The 12,212-nt window shown below is 33.1% G+C and overlaps 1 long non-coding RNA gene across 2 annotated transcripts; it reads right to left on the bottom strand.

Annotated features, from left to right (window-relative positions):
- Nucleotides 1-3,193: 3,193 nt before the first annotated feature.
- LOC132065055 (uncharacterized) lies at nucleotides 3,194-11,987 on the bottom strand. Of its 2 annotated transcripts, XR_009416681.1 has the most exons (3): nucleotides 11,745-11,987; nucleotides 11,570-11,644; nucleotides 3,194-4,896 (listed from the first exon to the last, which is right to left on the bottom strand). It is a non-coding gene; the product is annotated as an uncharacterized LOC132065055 (long non-coding RNA). The 2 variants fall into 2 exon arrangements; XR_009416682.1 differs by lacking the exons at nucleotides 11,570-11,644; nucleotides 11,745-11,987 and adding an exon at nucleotides 6,098-6,154.
- Between the last annotated feature and the right edge of the window lie 225 nt (nucleotides 11,988-12,212).

Here is a 12,212-nt window from a genome sequence, read left to right as displayed (position 1 = left end):
AGTTTGTCCCAAAAAGAATGATATATTTTTATATTTAGAAATAATTTAAATTAAAACTTTCCCCTTTGCCCTTAATAAAATGATTTAGAGCCACACAAATATCTATGACTTGTTTTAGATCACAAGTTTCAAAAGCTTTCTTTTCTTTTTTAAATTTCATGTCAAGTCAAACTATATCACATAAATTGGGACAAAGGAAGTAGTTTTCCAATTTCAATATTCTACATGAAAAGTTTAAGACCACAAAATTTAAAAATCTTCCTTTATTTTCTAAGCTGTTTGCCCAGCCAAACTAATACACTTTGTAGGTGTTTGGCCATGAAAACCAAATATTTTTCACTTTATTTGATATTTTGGAGTTGGAGTTGAAGATGGAATTGTGTTTGGTTATAATTTTTGCAAAGAATATTTGGTTGTTTGAATGTACAGAAAGTTAGAAAATTGAAAAAAAGAGAAAATAAGTTTTTTAGTGTTTTTCAAATTTCAAATAGCTGTATTTGAAATTTCTATAGCCAAGCGGTCCCTTAAATTAAAATGGAAGGAATAATGTTTTTTTTTAAGGAGCGTGCAAAAACCGGATGTATACAATTAGAAAGGGAAAAGGACACAAATGGCCGCTGGGCCCAAAATAAACCCACGCCCTGGCCCAAGTTTTCCCAAACCCAAAAGGTAGCCCCTAAATAATTTCCATCCGGTAGCCAAAATCTGTAGTAAGCCTTTGTGGCTACTAAAATTCGCCACTAAAGGTTGGCCCAATGTACCCAAGCTTTTATTTTAAAAAAAAATCAAGACTTTTTAGTCGCCGCTAAATGCCTGCTACAGAAAAATCAGGCTTTTTAGTGGCAACTAAAAAAGTTATCACTAAAGGTTAAATATTCCAAAACATGTATAATATGTGTATATTTAGTAAGAAATATTTCAAAAAACTTTGAGGTGATTTTTGTATATAATATGTATCATTTGAATATATAATGTGTATTATAAAATAGAAAATTGTATCATTTTTGTATATAATATGTATCATTTTTGTATAGAAAGTATATATATAATTCCAAAGTATATATAAACTGTATCAGTCTTGTATAGAAAGTGTATCATAAATATAAAAAATGTACCATAAAAACCGTATCATTGTGGTATATAATATGTATCACTATTGTATATGTAAAAAAAAAAAAATCATATCATTATTGTAAAATTTGTGTAAAATAAATGTATAAAATTTATATATATAAACTATATCATTCTGGTATATAAAGTGTATATGTGTATAGACTATATCATTCTTGTATATACACAAATTATACATATTTTGGGATATTTCTTACTAAATATACACATATTATACATGTTTATTTCTTACTAAATATACACATATTATACATGTTTTGGGATTATTTAACCTTTAGTGGTGACTTTTTAATTGCCACTGATTATATAACCTTTAGTGGCGACTTTTTTAATTGCCACTAAAAAGCCTGATTTTTCTGTAGCATGCCTTTAGTAGCGACTTTTTTGTGGCGACAAAAATGTCTTGACTTTTTTTTTTTTAAAGCGCTTGGGCTACTGGGCCGGCCAGCACTTGGCATTATTTTGGGCCGACCGGCCATTTTTTGGCATTATTTTGGGCCGAGAGGACTCCTGGGGATATTAAGCCCAAATATTAGTCAAATGTGGCATTACTTTGGGCCACTGGATACACAATGTCCTTTTCCCAATTAGAAATGTGACTAGATGGTTGAAGCCCGTGCGTGCCCTACATGGAGATTATTTTTTTCCTTTGTTGTTATAAAATTTACAATATGATCTATACATTTGAATAATGTGCATCAGGGAATGAATTGTGCCTGCAACAATATCTAAAATAAGCTTTGAGTTCAAAAGTATGCTTTGCTAGAATGCTATTTAAAAATATAACAATCTTATCACATAGAAATAACTTAGCAGTAGATTTAATCATTATTTGTTGTTGGGATTACAAACATATTACCCAACACCAGGTCACAAATGACAAGTACAGCCCGGAGGTACAGAACCTTTTCCATGGCTTTCAACCTATAATAGCCAAAACCAGAAAACTGAACTTTTCTTAGGAAACAAGAGAACTGTATAGGCTAACCTTGAATGGAACAGAAATATCTCATTACAGTAAAAAGGATTGATTAAATCCCACAGGTTTTAAGTCAATGGTCAAGACTATTATGATTGAAGCACACTCTTGTATCTTTGTAGCTAATCTTACCACCAGACTAAAAAAGGTAATAAATTGTAATAAAAATCTAGTCAAATTATGAAGATTTTGTCTTGTCAAAGCAAGGTAAATACAAATATGCTTTATAGTCGCACTATAGCTAAATATGCTTTCTATTTCAAGTGAACAAAGGCAACATAACCGATAACATGATTTACTGTTGTTACTTCCCAATTTCCAAGAACCAAGAAGTTCCTACTGGAAGCGCAGTCAAATTCCGCGCAAACCAATTCAGCAAAGCTAAGAAAAAATATTTGACTTGTGCTCAAAGCATTATAAAATACCTTAAAGGGCTATGTGCTTCAGTTGCTCTGGTTAAAGCAATTTTGCTTTCCCCTTTTCCCTACAATACATATTGACAAGGAAAAGGGCCAAAGCGTACAAGAAATCAGCAGGTTTAAGCTGATATACAACTCACATGTTGAAGTTCTCTCTTTTTTTATACTAAAAAACAAACACAATATACATAGGAGTAATGCAATATCATTTATATAATTGCAGATATTGTGAATCAGTACCTGCTACAGCCATTATAAATTCTTGTTTTTCATTTCATAAAGATAAAAGAAAGTTCATTTATATCCTTCATTCAAATTCCGAACGTTAAGTCAAGCCAAAAAAATCAACTTTTTCAGTTAAGTAACACAAGCACATATAAGAAGCCTTTTACGAAGGAGATAAAAATATACATTTAATGGTGTACGTTATCAAAACTCTTGGAAAATCTGCCATTTATTGGTTTGTGCTCACAAGAATAGGTTAATTTCCATAATCAACAATTCTTGCAAGAGTCGTGGAAGACGAAGAGGGAAGATAACTTTTCACCGACAAAGTTTTGAGAATGGTACCTTGAGGAGGAAAAAAGTATTGGTGATATGCTTGAAACAACTTAATAGTAAACATTTTTCTTTTCTCTGTTTTTCACGGGTGAATTTTTTCTTCTCTCTTTTTACGGATGTGTAATGGAGATTTACTTGTTTTTACATGCATCTTTCATAGTTTCGGGAATTCTGTTTGGGTGATCTTTTTCTCTTGTTGGTCTTTTTGGTTTTGTGGCTTCACACATGACTGTGGAAGAAACCAGAGGAATTATGGGTTGTAAAAATAAAATTTATATATTTAGAAACTACGTTAAAAGTACTATAAATCAAGATAATTTATAATTCAAATAATTTAGAAATAATGTAAGAAAAATGTGGTCAAAGTACCACCGCGTAGACTCCCCAAATAGTAATAGGTTCACATAAATTGAAACAGAGGGAGTATGACAATTCTCCAGTTATTATGAGGGTTTTTTTCGTTGATGATCATGACACAATTTGTTCGAAGCTGCTGGATATGCTAAGCAAATGACATTATCAGAGTATCTTGTTTCTTACACAAATTATTTTGGACTCTGATGAGTTGGTTTACAGGTGCGAATAAATGGAAGAGCTTTCTGAATATATATCTAGGTTGATGCCTAATGAAAACATCTGCTTTGGAAGTTGTTTTTCGTTTCATTCTGAAAAGAAAAACAATCTTTTTGTCTTTTAGGTAAAGAAAAGCGAAACTCTTTTTCATTCCTTTATACTAATTCTGTTCTGATTTAACTTTCTTAAGGAGAATATTAGTTGTTCTTTTTATCAGTCGGAGAATTTTAGATCTTAACTTCGAGGAAAAGGTGAATGAACCATATCAGGAGAACAAAGTAAGTTCCGGTGGATTACACTTCCCTATTTTGAAATCTTTGAATACGGCATAAGTCGGTCAACACTGCTCGCACTTGAACTTCTGTCTCTGAATTTTCAACATACCATCGTCTTTTTAACTAACCAAGAACTTAACTGAGGGAGTAGAAGCAATGACATGATCGTTTGGTACCTGAAAGGGCAAACAGAACATCACCAGAAAGGAATTTTACATCTTGAGCACTATAGCTGATGTTGCTTGTTGTAATCTAGCCGTCATGAAGTAAACAACCAAGATTTGATGTGATTCATTCTTTGACCGTTCTGCTAAAAAACAAAGAGAGTAAATATTTAAGATAAACAAGTAAACTGATGAAAATTAGCTACTGCTTTCATCAATACTGAATAACAAACCCTCTTACTTTTTCCACCTTCCAATTCTTTGCTTACATCAATATATTCTAGTTGAGACGGGCTGTTGCACAAGTTGAGGAGACGAAGATTTGACCAAATTATTTAAATCTATTAGGCTAGGAGAATCAGACTTCCTGTATATTTCCCTTGTACGAAAATCAAAAACTTACTTGAATAGGTGAGGGTCCAAGGAAAAAAAAATTAACATTTTCCCAACTATAAAGAATTTCTCAGAGGACATATCCATGTTTTTTCCTGATGAGTTTGACAACTATTTTGGCCTCTAAGAACCATTCACAATACATTTAATAAGATCTCATAGAGAGAATTAACTGATGCAAAGAAGAAAGTATCTCGCGTATACGCCTCCAATGCTTTTTATAGCAATACACTCCCTTTGGGACAACTAAAGTATTCTCTTTTTTTGTCAATAGTTCTTGTTATTCCATTTGGACTCCATTAACCCTAAAAGGCATAAAATAGAAAGGTTTTGCCAACCAAATTACCTCAACACAATAAGGCATATTACTCTTGAAAAGCTGCATCTATATCACATTTCCCCTTAAACGATCTCGTAAGTAATATATACCATTCATAACTTCAGAAGCTCAAAAAAGTAATTAACTGAAACCATTTCCAGTATCGCTAGACAGTGAACAACTATTGGCGGAGACCCTACAAAATGTTTAGTAGTTCCACAGTTCCCTCAGGGTCAAGGTGATAGAAGAATTTGTACGACGTAGTAATTTCTTCTGTTCACAGAAGATGCAATATCTTTAAAAAATTGGAATTCTCATATGAAAATAGCTTTGAGTTAGGGTACTTATTCATTAAGAGGCAGCTCATTGTTGCTTGTGCATTACCAGAGTTTTAGAATTGTCATCAAGCTACAAATATTACCACAAAGGATTAATCCTCAATTTTCTTCAGCGGGATTTGGTTGATGAAACAAATTTTGTATCAACCAGTTATCCCTTTCTTCTTCTTTTTGTTTACTTAATTCTTTTAATCTCTAACCTATCCAATAAGAATCATCTTAATCTCTATGCATTAACATATTGGTCATGTTTTTTTTATTGGCAATATCTCTGTTATAGCATGATAACTCAACCAAACAGTTATGAAAACTATATTACCTTTAACAGCCCAGTAACCATTATCGAATCACTTATAAAGTCTATCATTTTGGTGCTACAAATTAAAAGACAATGTAGTTCCTGTACACTTTCATCGAACTTGAAGTCTCAAAAGTAGAGCCGTAAAAGTTACAATAGTTATCCAATATTAAAGGCTTTCAAAAAATTTAGCTCCTCGAAAAAGATACACGAGCCATATAAATTAAATTGATAACATTAGTGTTTGTGTATAACTACCTCCTTAATTAAAGAGAATAGATTACTCTATGTATAGGGAATGTCGACTTTTCAAGTCTTCTTACAAAAATTTTAGCCATAAGCACCTTCTTCCTTCATGGTCATTTATAGAAACATCTCAATAAGGAAAAGAAGTCCACCTTTAACTCTCTTAAAAAAGATTAATAAACACAAACCTCATAAAAGAGTAATAAATGCATAAAGATGCTAAGGTTTAAACTTAAATGCATATAGTAGCATCTTTTAATCATCCAAGAAGATGAGGCACCAGTGAATCAAGAGCAATTTGAATGCTCAACAATTCTTCTTCCCACGATTCTTCAAATTTATCCAATTGTTTAATATAAACAAGGGATACAAAAGTAAGCTCAAAAAATAAATTTTATCACCTTATTTTCATGGTACCTGAAGGGCAAAATGGTGGTAATGTGATGGCATAACTGTTGGAATTTTCAAGCGAAAATAAAAGGAATTGACAAAAAGAAAAAGTACTTTTCTTTCTTCTTAAAAGAAAAAAAGATACTTTTCTTTCTGAAAAAAGAAAAAGTACTTTTCTTTCTGAAAGAGTACATTTCTTTATGAAACAATGCAACTCCTCCCTAAAGGTTGCATCATTTCAGGTTGAAGGATTAAAACATCGCTATAAATAGATGAAATCCTGAAAATATTTCTATCATAAGAAATACTCAAAAAACCAAAATTCTTCCTTAAGGAAAACTGCATAAGTTTAGTGATTTGCCTGCATTATTCTTGTGTGTTCAGAGACTTGATTTCATTATTTCTTGGCTTTGCTTCATTCTATCCCAAGAGAGTATTTGTGAGGGACAAATAATTCTCTTTGGAAAGTGCTCCAAATAAGGTATAAGACTTGAAGCATATCCAGATTTCTCACCACAAACACATAATTTTCTAACAATCAAAGAGAATTATTTAAGACATTTACTTCATGATCCCTTGAAATTTTGCTCGTTCGCTCTCTTTTAAAGAGCATAGACTACTGCAGTTGGTGAAGAAAAGTATAGGCTTTTGCAACGATTGCCTAAGAAAAGTGATGTCATAATTTGTCATCAAAGCACCAATATTTGGCACATCAAGGAAATTATCTTTGTCAATCCAAGATTTGTAAGAGTGTAGCAGTAAAAGGTATGATGAAAAGGCGCGTGTCCGTTGAAATTTTATACTTAAGGCAACAACAAATTAAGTTCCCTACGATAAAAGGGATCAAATCAAAAGCAACTAGTGAATCAAGATGAAAGCAGCAAATATCGGGTTCTACTTTCTTAACTTCACTCATTATTATTTATGAATTTCTACCTTTTTTTCTGCGAAAAGAAAAAAAAAGTACTTTTCTTTCTGCAAAAAGAAAAAGTACTTTTCTTTCTGCAAAAACAAAAAGTACTTTTCTTTTACGCAAAAGGAAAAACTGCTTTTTGATTTTTGTGAAATTTAATTTCATAAATATTAGGGTGGATGGCTCACTTGTGATGATCATGAAATGCATTCTGAATAAGTTTAGGAATAACATATTTGATATGCTTATAATAAATTTGTTATTCTGTGCCAAAAATAAATAAATTATCATGTTATAACCATGTTGCATAAATATCATGTGAATTTTACTTTCAAGTTGTGGGATGATATATGTATAGGAAATCCTTTATTTGATGGATATTTATACTTGAAAGTTGCTAGAATATTTTGAAATTCAGAGAAATGATAATTTTGTTACTAGATCATTTAGCATTTATAGAAGGATGAAGTTTCGATTTACTTGCTTGTCTCTAATTTTTCACTATGACACTCATCTTTAGGACATGTTAATTTTCATAGAATGAGGGATATGTCTAAATATGGCTTGATACTGATAATGAATATGGATAGTGAAAAATGTAAAACTTGCATGTTAACAAAGATCACAAGGAAATCCTTTTCAAGTATTGAGAGAAGTACTAAGTTGCTTGAATTAATTCATAGTGACTTATGTGATTTTCATAGTACTCCTACAATTGGAGGAAGGAAATATGTTATTACATTCATTGATGATTACTCTAGATTTTGCAAAGTTTATCCTATAAATTCTAAAGATGAAGCACTGGAAAATTTAAAATTTACAAGACTGTGGTTGAATTGCAATGTCAACCTTCCGTTAAGTGTCTAAGGACCGATAGGGGAGGAAAATATTATAATCCCACCATTTCTAAAAAGCACTAGTATTGTGCATCAAGTAACGGCACCATATACACCACAACAAAATGGTATAGCCGAACGGAAAAATCAGGTCTTAACGGAAATGGTTAATTCTTTATTATCTAACTCAGGACTAAGTCACAGTTATTGGGGTGAAGCCATGCTACGGCTTGTTATATTCTTAATAGGGCTCCTAATAAAAGAAATTCAATAGCCCCATATGAACTTTGGAATAAAAGACAACCAAATTTGAGTCATCTCAAAGTTTGGGGATGTAGGGCTATAATTAAAGTCTCGAAACCTAAAAGGAAAAAGTTGGATGAAAGAGGAATTGAATGCATCTTTATAGGATATGCTGATAGCAAAGCCTATAGGTTTTTGGTCATTGAACCAAATGATTCATACTCGGTTAATACCGTCCTTGAATCAAGAGATGCGATTTTTTATGAAACTTGACTTGTATCAATTCCTAGACCAAAAGATATTGTTCCAAGTGGTCCAAATTCTTCTACTTCACAGCCATTAATCTTTCAAGATAATGAAAATCAAGATGACATTGTTGAAGTAAGAAGGAGTAAGAGAGTTAGAAAAGAAAAGACATATGGAGATGACTTCTACATCTATTTAGTAGAAGGTTCAACTGATAAAATTGAAAATGAAATTCCTTATTGTTATAACGTATGGAAAATGATCCCACTACATTTAGTGAAGCCAAGCAATCTCCGGATGCACCGTTACGGAAGGAGGCTATCCAAGATGAGATAGATTTCATTATGAAAAATAATACTTGGATCCTAATAGACCTTCCACCCGGTTGCAAAACCATAGATGGTAAATGGTTGTTCAAGAAGAAGTTAAAAGTAGACGAACGGTACCATGGATAAATACAAGGATCGCTTTGTAGTTAGGGGTTTTACCCAAAAGCACGGCGTTCATGACTACTTTGATACTTATGCTCCCGTGGCTAAAATAGCCACAATAAGGTTTCTTATTGCACTAGCCTCCATTTACAATCTAGTAATTCACTAAATGGATGTCAAAACTGCGTTTTTGAATGTGAATTGGAAGAGGAAGTCTATATGAGACAACCGGAGGGATTTGTAATTAAAGGATAAGAGAAGAAAGTTTGCAAACTTGTAAAATCATTGTATGGGCTAAAACAAGCCCCTAAGCAATGGCATCAAAAATTTGATGAAGTAATTTTATCTAATGGCTTTAAAATCAATGAATCAGACAAGTGTGTTTACTCAAAATTTGAAAAGAAAAAGGAGTTTTCATTTGCTTGTATGTAGATGATATGTTGATCTTTGGGACCGACATAGAACAGGTTGAGACCACCAAAAGATTTCTATCTGCTCAATTCTCCATGAAAGATATGGGAGAAGCAGATGTCATTCTTGCTATAAGAATTGTTAGAAATGGTGGGGGTTTTACCTTAACACAATCTCATTATATTGAGAAAGTGTTAAAGAAATTCAATCATTTTGATTGTAATCCTGTTTCTACACCGTATGATCCATGTTTTAAATTGGAAAGAAATGGCGGAAGGCCAATTGCTCAACTTGAGTATGCTAAGTTGATCGGGTGCTTGATGTACGCTATGACTAGTACGAGACCCGACATAGCGTATGCAGTGAGTAAGCTGAGTAGATATACTTGCAATCCGAGCGAGCATCATTGGCATGCCATAAGAAGAGTACTAAAGTATCTCAAGAAAACTCTAGATTATGGCATCCATTACAATGGTGATCCCGCTATACTAGAAGGGTATTCAGATGCAAGTTGGATCACTTATCAAGAGGATTATTCCTCAACAAGTGGATGGGTATACCTGTTTGGTGGGGGTGCAATATCTTGGGGATCTAAGAAGCAAACGTGTCTTGCTGATTCAACTATGGCTGCAGAATTTGTAGCCTTGTCATTCGCTTCTAAAGAAGGGGAATGGTTGAGAAATTTGCTTTTTGATATTCCATTATGGCCTAAGCCCATGCCACCGATTTCTATCCATTGTGATAGTGAGGCCACTTTAGCCCGAGCGTACAGTCATAAATATCACGGAAAGTCTAGGCATATAAGCCTTAGACACAGTTATATAAATCAATTAATTAAAGATGGAATGATCACGGTTGACTGTGTACGTTCACTTAATAATCTTGCGGATCCATTAACGAAGGGATTGGCAAGGAACTTGGTGTTAAGAACATCAAGGGGAATGGGGTTAAAACCCATAAAGAAAGATCATTAAGGGTGAAGCCTCAACTTGACGCTTGATACAACGTCCACTCTCAAGTTCAATGAGTGACAACATTCTTTATTGGTTGATAGCACTTGATATTACCGTCCCAAAGTAAGTGCTTTGTCTAACGCAATTTGTTAAAAGGAGATTGAGTTTATAAATTCTTAATAGACATATTGGTGGGTGCTCTTACAGGAGCATATTAATAAGGGTCTACCTATGTGGATGCGAAGTGGGCCGCTTCAAGAAGCTCGGGTTTGGTTTCTATGCATTCACGAGAGGATTGGAACACAAGGCCTTATGGTGTTGGTTATAAAGAAATAATGTAATAGAATTCATATGTGAGATACATCCTGTTATAAAAATATAGTGGTCGGTTCAAAAGACTTGTCTTACCTGACTATTCAGTTTAATGGAAATTGTATTCCGCTAATGTAAAGTTCAATCGCTAGATACTTTATTTATGCATGGATTCACTTGCCTCTTAATTTCTAAAGGAAGTATTGGGTTGTTATTTTCACTTGAAAATGGTGGGGGATTGTTGGAATTTTCAAGAGAAAATAAAAGGAATTGGCAAAAAGAAAAAGTATTTTTCTTTCTTCTTAAAAGAAAAAAAGATACTTTTCTTTCAGAAAAAAGAAAAAGTACTTTTCTTTCTGAAAGAGTACATTTCTTTATGAAACAATGCAACTCTTCCCTAAAGGTTGCATCATTTCAGGTTGAAGGATTAAAATGTTCCCATAAATAGATGAAATCTTGGAAATATTTCTATCATAAGAAGTACTCAAAAAACCAGAATTCTTCCTTAAGAAAAACTGCATAAGTTTAGTGACTGCAGCATTATTCTTGTGTGTTCAGAGACTTGATTTCATTATTTCTTGGCTTTGCTTCATTCTATCCCGGGAGAGTATTTGTGAGGGACAAATAATTCTCTTTAGAAAGTGCTCCAAATAAGATATACGACTTGAAGCATGTCCAAATTTCTTACCACAAACACACAATTTTCTAATAATAACATTTGTCTTGATTCCCCTATGGATAGCAAGGAAAGAAGGCCACCCTTCGTGTTTTTTGGTTCCCCGCTTTTCTTAGTTCTTCTTTCTCGATTAGGGCAGATTTGCCTCGGTGCTCTAAATTCTCCTCTCGATTCCATACAATTTCTTCCATTCTGTTTATATATAATGCCAACTGATTAACATTGGAAAATAAATATTACTAACACACTAATAAGAATAACTAAAACCCAGTACAATTTACCCAAATCAAGCAATGTAGATGAAATAAATCGAATTTAAAATGATCGAGATCAGTTAAGAATTAATATGGTAAAGAGATAAAAACAAAGAATAATGAAATTACAGAACAGAAAACACTGACACGAACTCGTCAATAAGAAAATCACAGATGGAGAGAGCGTAAAATTGTCAAAAGGACTAACCAACTTCGGCAGCCGGAGAACAAGCAACACTTTTGCTAGCACCCTTGAAACCAACATATTGTTACCTTATTAATGCTGTAAATCAAAGATGACACAAGGAAAATAAACTAAAAAAAAAAAAAAAAACAAGAATTCTACACAAGTTGCATCACAAGCACGCAAAAGAAACACATACCGAGGAAAACGAAGGGTGGCCAACGTAGGTATTTTGGTTCCTCGTCTTCTTAATTAACTTTTGGATTTTGCTTATACTATACCAAATTCACCCTACATAGGAAAAGATCTAATTCACTTTCAAAATTTCATTTTACCCAACCAAATCCAGCAAGAACTATATGACGTAGAAGAATCGAAATGTGCACCTAGAGGTTTATTTCTAAACATACAAGTGCAAAACAGAAATTATTGACATGTACGTATAATCACCGATCAGTAACCCAAAATACTATACAATTACATGCACCGAATATGGATGTGCAGATCAGATAGAGTTACTGATCTATGGAGTGAAAGAAATATGGAACCCGCTGGAAGAAGAAAAGTTTGGTCTGTTTACACGCGTCTTCACATGAGGGAACAAATAAGAACTCATAAAATTGTTATTACGGAACTGCCCTTGGTATAGTTAGACATTTACGGAACT

The sequence above is a fragment of the Lycium ferocissimum genome, chromosome 7, assembly GCF_029784015.1.
Source record: "Lycium ferocissimum isolate CSIRO_LF1 chromosome 7, AGI_CSIRO_Lferr_CH_V1, whole genome shotgun sequence".
Taxonomy (NCBI): Eukaryota; Viridiplantae; Streptophyta; class Magnoliopsida; order Solanales; family Solanaceae; genus Lycium; species Lycium ferocissimum.
Note: the sequence above shows the minus strand (reverse complement) of the source record. Positions and strands in the feature narration are given on the sequence as shown.